We start from the raw sequence: 9,415 nt of genomic DNA, 5'->3' as shown, positions 1-9,415 counted from the left end.
CGGGCTGGGCGTGGCTGACCCACTTCTGATTCCCACCAACTCTCCTCCTCAGCTGCTGCTCATCCTCCTGATTACTACTCACCTCCACATGCATATATACCCGGTTCCTTCATCCAGTATTCACCAGTTCATCGTTTAACCACTCTAGTAAATCGACTCGGTAAAACGTAGTTAGCAGTACCCTGTACTCTCAGTATCTCTGTCCAGTATCCATCTGCCTGCTCCTCTGCCTGCCACGTCCAGCCACCATTCCTCCGTCTGGGTTCCTCCGTGCTTCCACGCACACCTGCCCCAGCCTACCAGCTCACGTCAGCTCTGGAACCCCGGCATCGGACCTCCGCTCCTCCTCTCCTCCGTGCTTCCACGCACACCTGTCTTAGCCTGCTAGCTCTAGTCAGCTCTGGATCCCCGGCTTCAGTCCTCCACTTCCACCTCGGAGGATACTCGCTGCTGGTCCGGGACTTTGTGGATTATTAGTTCCCCTGTTGTCAGTATAACCGGTTTTTGGAGAAATAAACCTGTTTCCCTTCATAAGTTCTGTCTCCTCGCTATAGTGTTCAGTATTGTGGGTTCACTCCTGGAGCTCTCGGAGAGCGTAACAGAGAACAGTTACAATGGAAGACAACGTTTATTTAGAAGAAAAACACATGTTTTAAAACTCAAACAACGTGCTTAAAACGCTGAACATGTTGCCAGATTAGGTTTTGTAACGCAGAAATATGATGAACACAGCGTTTTCGGCATTTGCTAAATTTCACTACAGAAAAACAACAAAAACAGACATTTTCTATAAAAGAGTTCTATTGGAGATAGAAGGGTGAAGTTCTCGGGCCTGACTGCACATCATGAACACAGTCCCTTATGGCATCAGTAGATTTTTGAGTGATTGTATTTTAGGGTTTTTGGTCCAAGTGAGAAGCACTCTATGAATAAATTCAGAAGGTGTTCCTCACTCGTTGAGGATACTCCAAATTCAGGGGTAAATAAGTCCGAAGAGTAGCCACACGGCACGGGGAAGATTATCACGGTCACCCATCACGACTGTTCCTCCCAAAACGATGGCAGTAGTTGTGGACTCCAGGTCCAGCGAGTGAGGAGAGGCCACGATGTCTTCAGCACCGTCAGGGTCCCAATGGAGGCGTGGGACACGTCCAGAAGGTCATCAGAGTCCTAATAACAAGAGCAGCATAAAAAACACAATTACATGTCAAATTTCACGTTGCATTTCTATGGTAGAACACACAATGGTTACCTGGATTCTGATATTATTAGATAATCAAGTGAAAGATGCTCAGGAGTGAGTGCGATGATTAATTCATTGATCATGTGATTCACTGAATGATTGCAAAAGCTAATAATAAAGAATATGAATTATCATATTTACAAATAGGGATGATATTTGAATGGAACAACAATAATAGAGCAAATGTAAACAACAGAATGTAGAAGGGCCTGAGAACAGGTCGATGCAGTTGCATCACAACAAACCCCGATCAGGACCCTTTGGTGGCATCTGCTGTGTTTCCATAGGGTCAAGTCGAAGCTTCATGCCATCCTAAACTCACACCTTCAATAAAGAAAGACCAACGTTTAATACGTGGGCAACCAACCATATTCATGGTAAACATCCACATTTCTTTGTCACTGCTGCTTCTGGGAAATGTGCTCCTACCACAGGAGGCTGAACCTACAATCTTCAGCTGTCACACCTGCATCATATTGGCTGCTCCTGAACCTCCTGTGGCAGGAGAGCGAGCGTATTGCCCAAAAGCAACAAAGAAATAGCGATAATGTTACAGGTGAAAACCCTTTTTTGGTAACAGGAGATATTAGTAGAACCCCTCTACCATCATGCAGACATGTGAAGGTGTACAGATGCCCATTTAGGTGTGATATGATTTGTAATTTTTTATTTTGAAGGCCTTTGGGTTTTGAATGGGGCGACTAGAGAGCTGCAACTGGACCTGACTGGAAAGACGGGAGATCCCACTAAAAGGGCCCCAATCAGGGATAAGTGAATCAAAAAGTATAGAAGCACTGATTGGAAGAGAAGTAGCCAATACCAAAAGATGAACAGGCAGAACACATGAGATAGATTGGGCATCCTGTGGTGTGGAATTAAATAATTTTGACTAAAGTCTACTTACAAATTCTTGAAGAAGTCTGCGTTGTCATCTCCAAGGATGACGGGAGAGCCACGGAGGACTGCTGTTCACCTTTCTGGGGAAAACCTGATCTGATGAGGAGAGACGGCATTCATCCCACGTTGGACGGAGCGCGTCTCATTTCTGCGAATATGACCAAGTTGATCACCGGACTTAATCTATGACAACCCAGGGTTCAGATCAGGAACCGGGAGCAGAGTTGTAGTTTAACACCCTTCTCTGCTCTTCCATTCGAGCAGTTACCCACCCTTGACTTTAGAGTAGAGACTGTGTCTGTCCCACGGCCACTTCAATTAAATAAATCAAAAGTAAGCAGAAGAGGAGTCGTACACAATAACCTTATACAAGTTAACACAATTATTTCAGCAGTGCAACAAAATAGGTCTATTAAATGTGGTCTCCTAAATATTCGATCTCTGTCATCTAAAGTTGTGTTACTGAATGATTTAATATCAGATAATCACATTGATTTATGTTGCCTAACTGAAACCTGGCTGAGCCATGAAGAATATGTCTGCCTGAATGAATCGACTCCTCCAAGTCATATTAATACTCACATTCCTCGAGGCACCGGTCGAGGAGGTGGAGTAGCAGCCATCTTTGAATCGAGCCTATTAATTAATCCTCAACCAAAATTACACTACACCTCATTTGAAAGCCTTGTTCTTAGTCTTTCACATCCAACCTGGAAAACACTACAGCCAATTCGATTTGTGATTCTGTACCGCCACCAGGTCCATATTCAGAGTTTATATCTGAATTCTCAGAATTTATATCAAGTTTGGTTCTTAAAACCGATAAAGTTATTATTGTTGGAGATTTTAATATCCATGTGGATGTTGATAATGATTGCCTTAGTGCTGCATTCATCTCCTTGTTGGACTCGATTGGCTTCTGTCAGAGAGTGCAGAAACCCACTCACAGCTTTGGCCACACGCTTGATCTTGTTCTTACTTATGGCGTTGACATTGAGCATTTGAACGTCTTCCCACAGAATCCTCTTCTGTCAGACCACAACCTCATAACTTTTGAATTTATACTACCGGGATGTACTCCGTTAGTCAAAAGTTTCTACACTAGATGTCTAACTGATAGTGCTGTAGCTAAATTTAAAGAAGCGATTCCTTCTGTATTTGATTCGATACCACGTCTCAATATAACAGAGGACTCCTGGTCTAACTTTAGTCCGTCCCAGATTGATCATCTTGTTGACAGTGCCATAGGCTCTCTGAGAATGACACTGGACTCGATAGCCCTCTGAAGAAGAAGACAGTGAGGAAGAGGAGGTTTGCTCCTGGTATAACCCTCAGACCCGCAAACTGAAGCAAGCGTCACGAAAGCTTGAACGCATATGGCGTTCAACTAATCTCGAAGAATCCCGCTTAGTTTGGCGAGATAGTCTTAAAACATATAAGAAGGCCCTCCGTAATGCCAGAGCAGCCTATTACTCATCAATAATAGAAAAATAAAGACAACCCCAGGTTTCTCTTCAGCACTGTAGCCAGGTTGACAGAGAGTCACAGCTCTGTGGAGCCGAGCATTCCTATAAACCTTAGTGGTAATGACTTTATGAACTTCTTTAATGAAAAGATTTTAACTATTAGGGACAAGATTAATAATCTCTTGCCCATAACCAGTGCCAATCTGTCCTCAAGTGGAATGGCCTTGGAAACCGCTGTATGCCCTGGTGTATATTTGAGGATTTTCTCCTATCAACCGTGACCAATTATTTTCAACGGTTTCTACTTCGAACACGTCTACCTGTCTCTTGGACCCCATCCCGACGAGGCTGCTTAAAGACGTTTTGCCTTTAATTGGCGGCTCTCTATTAGATATTATCAATGTGTCTCTGCTAACAGGCCACGTACCACACTCCTTCAAGGTGGCTGTTATTAAACCTCTCCTGAAGAAGCCCACTCTGGATCCAGAGGTATTGGCTAACTACAGACCGATCTCTAACCTCCTTCCTCTCCAAGATCCTTGAGAAAGTGGTCGCAAATCAGTTGTGCGACTTTCTACATCATAATAGTTTATTTGAGAAATTTCAATCAGGATTTAGAAAACACCACAGCACCGAGACGGCACTGGTGAAAATTACAAATGACCTCTTAATGGCAGCAGATAAAGGACTCCTCTCTGTCCTGGTCTTGTTAGACCTTAGTGCTGCATTCGACACCATTGACCATGACATCCTGTTACAGAGACTGGAGCAGTCGATTGGCATTTCAGGCACGGCACTAATTTGGTTTAAATCCTATTTATCAGATCGATCTCAGTTTGTATTTGTAAACGATGACGCCTCGATAACCACCAACGTTAATCACGGAGTTCCACAAGGTTCTGTGCTTGGACCAATTTTATTTACCTTATACATGCTTCCTTTGGGCAATATTATCAGGAAACACTCCATAAACTTTCATTGTTATGCAGATGACACTCAACTATATTTATCGATAAAACCAGAGGAGAGCAACCAACTCTGTAAAATTCAAGCATGTCTTAAAGACATAAAAACATGGATGACCTGCAACTTCTTGATGTTAAACTCAGACAAAACCGAAGTAATTTTAATCGGCCCTGAGCACCTCAGAGATCAATTATCTGGTGATGTGGATTCTGTAGACGGCATTGCCCTGGCATCCAACACCACTGTAAAGAATCTTGGCGTTATCTTTGATCGGGACTTGTCCTTTAACTCCCACGTAAAGCAAATCTCAAGGACTGCATTCTTTCATCTACATAATATTTCAAAAATCAGGCACATCTTGTATCAAAAAGATGCAGAAAAATTGGTTCACGCGTTCGTTACTTGAGACTGGATTACTGCAACTCCTTATTAGCAGGCTGCTCTAATAAATCTCTTAGGTCCCTCCAGTTGATCCAGAATGCTGCAGCTCGTGTTCTCACTAAAACTAAGAAAAGAGATCACATCACTCCTGCACTAGCTGCTCTGCACTGGCTCCCAGTAAAATCAAGAATCACTTTTTAAATTCTTCTCTTAACCTACAAAGCCTTGATTGGTGATGCTCCATCATATCTTAAGGAGCTTGTCGTACCATATTGCCCCACTAGAGAGCTACGCTCACTAAATGCGGGACTACTTGTAGTTCCCAGAGTCTTAAAAAGTAGAATGGGAGCCAGAGCCTTTAGTTATCAAGCTCCTCTTTTATGGAACCAGCTTCCAATTTCAGTCCGGGAGGCAGACACAGTCACCTCGTTTAAGAGTAGACTTAAGACCTTCCTCTTTGACAGAGCTTATAGTTAGGGCTGAATCAGGTTTGCCCTGGTCCAGCCCCTTGATATGCTGCTATAGGCTTATAGCTGCCGGGGACGTTTTAGGATGCACTGAGTACCTATCTCCTCTTTTTCTCTCCTTAAGGATGAATTTTCATCTCTCAATCACACGTTACTAACTCTGCTTTCTCCCGGAAGTCCTTTTGACTTTACGTCTCATGGGGTCATCGGACCCTATGAGACGGCATAGATCCTATCTGCCTGATGGATCGTCTGGGTCGTGGAATTCCTGCTCATGACTACGCCACTGTCCTGTTGAGACTCCGCCCTCCTCCTCCCCACCGCCATCTGCCTGATGGATCGTGGAGGTCTCCATCGTGGAATATGCCTACTATGAACTATTCATACACTCTGTCATATTCATTGAATGTATTTTAACTCTAAATCTGTCCTTCTGTACACATTACATCTATTGCATCTGTCCATCCTAGGAGAGGGATCCTCCTCTGTTGCTCTCCTGCAGGTTTCTTCCCTTTTTTCCCCCTGAAGGGTTATTTGGGAGTTTTTCCTGGTCCGATGTGAGGTTTTGGGGCAGGGATGTCTATGTGTACAGATTGTAAAGCACTCCGAGACAAATTTGTAATTTGTGAAATTGGGCTATACAAATAAACTGAATTGAATTGAACCTCCCAGTCACATCTGTACTCTAAAAAAACATTTTAAACACACACAATTCACAAGTGTTAAAGGACAATCATTTGACAGCTCTGCATGCAATGCTGTGACACTACTTTATTAACCACATAAAGAAAAATGACTGCTTGAGAAACTTACCCCAGGTGTGACTTGTTGCAGATATTCAAGTTTCTGTCCAACACTTTCCCCCTCTGGGTCTTGAAGCGAGGAGTGTATTTGTCGAGATCTTTGAAGAACTCTGATTGCAACTCATATTTTTGCTTGATAAGCGACAGAACTCAGCCAGAATCTAATGGAAAGAGAAATAAATTAAGATTTAGTCATATTTGACCTACAATAAACACATTACAACATACTACATCACACTGGGCAGAAAACTAGTGGCTTCTAGATTGAACAGATTACATCAGCTCCCCTCATCGGCCCTTCATGGTCGTCACAGGAGACACTCTGTGTGAAGACATGGACTCAATCTGGCAACGCTTCCATGTGTTATGCAGTAGTGTGTAGAAGAAAATAAGCAATACTTACAATTCATTGCCAGGTTTTTCAAAGCCTACAAAAGAAACAACAAAAGCAATTAGTCAAACTGCAAATAACTCCTCGTCAAGATGCATTTTTACGGTTAAAAAGCCATCAGTTTAATGGAAGATTTCACAGACAAATATGATTAGAAATGCTTATCCTAGATATAGATAGATAGATAGATTGAAGTCATAAGTTGTCTGTAGGGAGGTTGGCAGGGAGCTTAGTTGCAAACTTGCTATTGGTTATAATGGATGTCATTTCCAGTAAATATCACAAAATAAGAAATGATGTATAAGTAAAAATAAAAAAAACGTTGTACCACATTCGCTGTGGCCGAGAAGTTCTCCATCATACGGTTGTGGTTGAATTATTCCTCGTTACATTCAATCTAACATTGCATTCACTCTTAACTCAGTGACAGTAGCGTTGTGTGATGTAGTGCTGCGTTAATGCACACGAGTGAGACAGCCACGACGATGTCCGCCATTAACATTGTGACTCGTTTGTTTTGACGGTCTAGCTAGCTTACATTAAACGCTTCGTAAAGTTAACATTCAACTACGAATATACATATGAACAATATGGCGAAGATACGACGATGTTTACTAAGGACATGAACTGCAAAACGTTATTGAGACGCTGAAACTTACCTTAAAGTAACTCGCACACCTGCAATGCCTTCTCGCTGCCGCCAATCCGTCTCCGCCAAAGAACGTCTTCAGTGGTCGACTGCGCATGCGTATTCGAGCCGAGTGCTGCCGAGTGCGCCCGAGTTTCTTCCGAGTCCGCCTCACTCATTTTTTTAAAGTAAAGCTTACTTGAGATAATAAGTTTAATAACTTTACTCACCAAAAAGTGTTCTTTACTAAGTTTCTTAAAGTAAGGTCAACAAAGTAAGCAGAAATGAGTAAAGCTCACTAATTATTTTAAGTAAACTTTACTATTACATTTTACAGTGCATGTGAATTACACTGTGTCCAAGGGATGTTTGCCCAATAGTTCCAAAAGTATAGTGCCTTGTCCAACTTTATTGCATCCTAAGCTTAGCTGACTCATAGTTTGTGGTTAATATGCGGTTATATATTGTGTTGTTTCAGCCAAGTAATTTGGTCAAAGATGTGCTCTAACAGAGCCGATGATTCCCATAAAGCACAACTTTCCATGCTTTATTGGTTGCCATGCCAATTCTTGTGGAAACCTGGGACCTTGTTAGAAATATTTTACCCCTCGTCTATTATGTATGTGTGCTCTGCCTCCTTCAAAGCCAGCCTTTCCTTGGAACATGTGTTTGGAACAAATTTACTGTATAATAGTCACAAAACATATAGAAAATGTGATTGAAGAATAGCATGAGCAATGTATTTATAGCGATTATGCTAGCATTATCAGTGAAGTGCAGTTTTTTTCCCAGACATATAACCAATTTGGTGTTGCCTATGGCTGTATTCAGGCGTGGGTGTGATGCAGAAGATGTTTCTTTATTCCCCAAAAAAGTATGCCAAAAAAATCTTAATTAAAGAGGTAAAAATGAAACACCAAAGTATGGTTTACATTGTGTACTACCGTGTCATTTGCAAGTTCTTTCATCATTTCAAGTGTTGATTGTGAAATTAAATATGAAAATGCCACTTTCTTTTTAACTATAGAGCAGTTTTCAAAGAAATAACACATTTGAAGTAAAAATAATGCACAAAATCTCCAATCGCATCTGCACCAGTGTATTTCAGAACAACACATGGAAGTTGACTTTTCTCAAGTACATGCATTTCATTTTGTCCGTTATTCATGAGAGGCACCCTTCTTGTTGCCATTGCATGCAATAATATGAATGGTTACACAAAAGCTATAGGCAAGGTTAACAAAAGGGGTTGGTGGTTACAGTAGAAAAAAATAGATATGGAAATATGCAGCCAGATCAATATCAATAGATGATTAACTGGTTTAATTTACTGAGTTAATACCATTTCAGTGAGTAGTTATTTTAATAAACAATTACATAATAATTCATATAGTTTACTATTTAATAATAATGGTATACTTTATGTTGCAGAATAAAGTGTGTAAAGCAGTAATGACTGTAAAAGCAGGCCACAGTGCAAATTGTCATGGGTATTTTGGGACCTAGTTCGAATTTGAGAAATTAATTAGCCTATGATTAAACCGCTCCCTTTTAAATATGCTATCTGGAGCTAACAGGCAATTGCTCGTTTTTTTAGGTCTGCACATAATAACATAAATGTTGAATGCACAGTGCACGCAACAATAGCTAAAATAGTCTATGAATTATTAACCAAGTAACATTCAGAGTTGAAATGTTCATTTAAATAACCTAATTGGTCAAATTCATATTTCTCCTGAGATTGTTCATATGGAGACAGGCTGCTACATTGGTGTCGGGCCTAGGGAGATGATAATGTTTTTTATCATGTGGCCTCTCAGTTTAGTGTCTAATGTACAATATAAAACTCATAATTACGGCTAATTTAATGATGCTGTAGGCATGACATGATGCCAATATAAACCCATAATCATTGTTACCAATGCCCTCTCACGTATTAACTGCTGTCCTTTATAGAGCTGGCATCATCATCAGCAATGTATCCATTTATGACACCATCAGGTGAAATGTCATCAGCGCTCATCAGTCATTTAAATCCTGAGGCACATCATAGTCACCTTTATACTCCATGTGTGAGCACTCTAGGATGTTTCAATCCAAAGCAACCAATGAATGCTACGTTTTATCAGCATCAATATCATTATTGAGCTGCCTGGATCTTGTTTTGAAGATA

At 41.2% G+C, this 9,415-nt stretch overlaps 1 long non-coding RNA gene across 1 annotated transcript; it reads right to left on the bottom strand.

The window, feature by feature from the left end:
• Positions 1–609: 609 nt before the first annotated feature.
• LOC130209530 (uncharacterized) lies at positions 610–6,275 on the bottom strand. Its single transcript, XR_008834637.1, has 5 exons — positions 6,234–6,275; positions 6,086–6,105; positions 2,148–2,216; positions 1,489–1,567; positions 610–1,170 (listed from the first exon to the last, which is right to left on the bottom strand). It is a non-coding gene; the product is annotated as an uncharacterized LOC130209530 (long non-coding RNA).
• Between the last annotated feature and the right edge of the window lie 3,140 nt (positions 6,276–9,415).

This window comes from Pseudoliparis swirei, chromosome 19, assembly GCF_029220125.1.
Source record: "Pseudoliparis swirei isolate HS2019 ecotype Mariana Trench chromosome 19, NWPU_hadal_v1, whole genome shotgun sequence".
NCBI classification, from domain to species: Eukaryota; Metazoa; Chordata; class Actinopteri; order Perciformes; family Liparidae; genus Pseudoliparis; species Pseudoliparis swirei.
The sequence above is the reverse complement of the archived record's forward strand: the minus strand, read 5'-3'. Positions and strand labels throughout refer to the sequence as shown.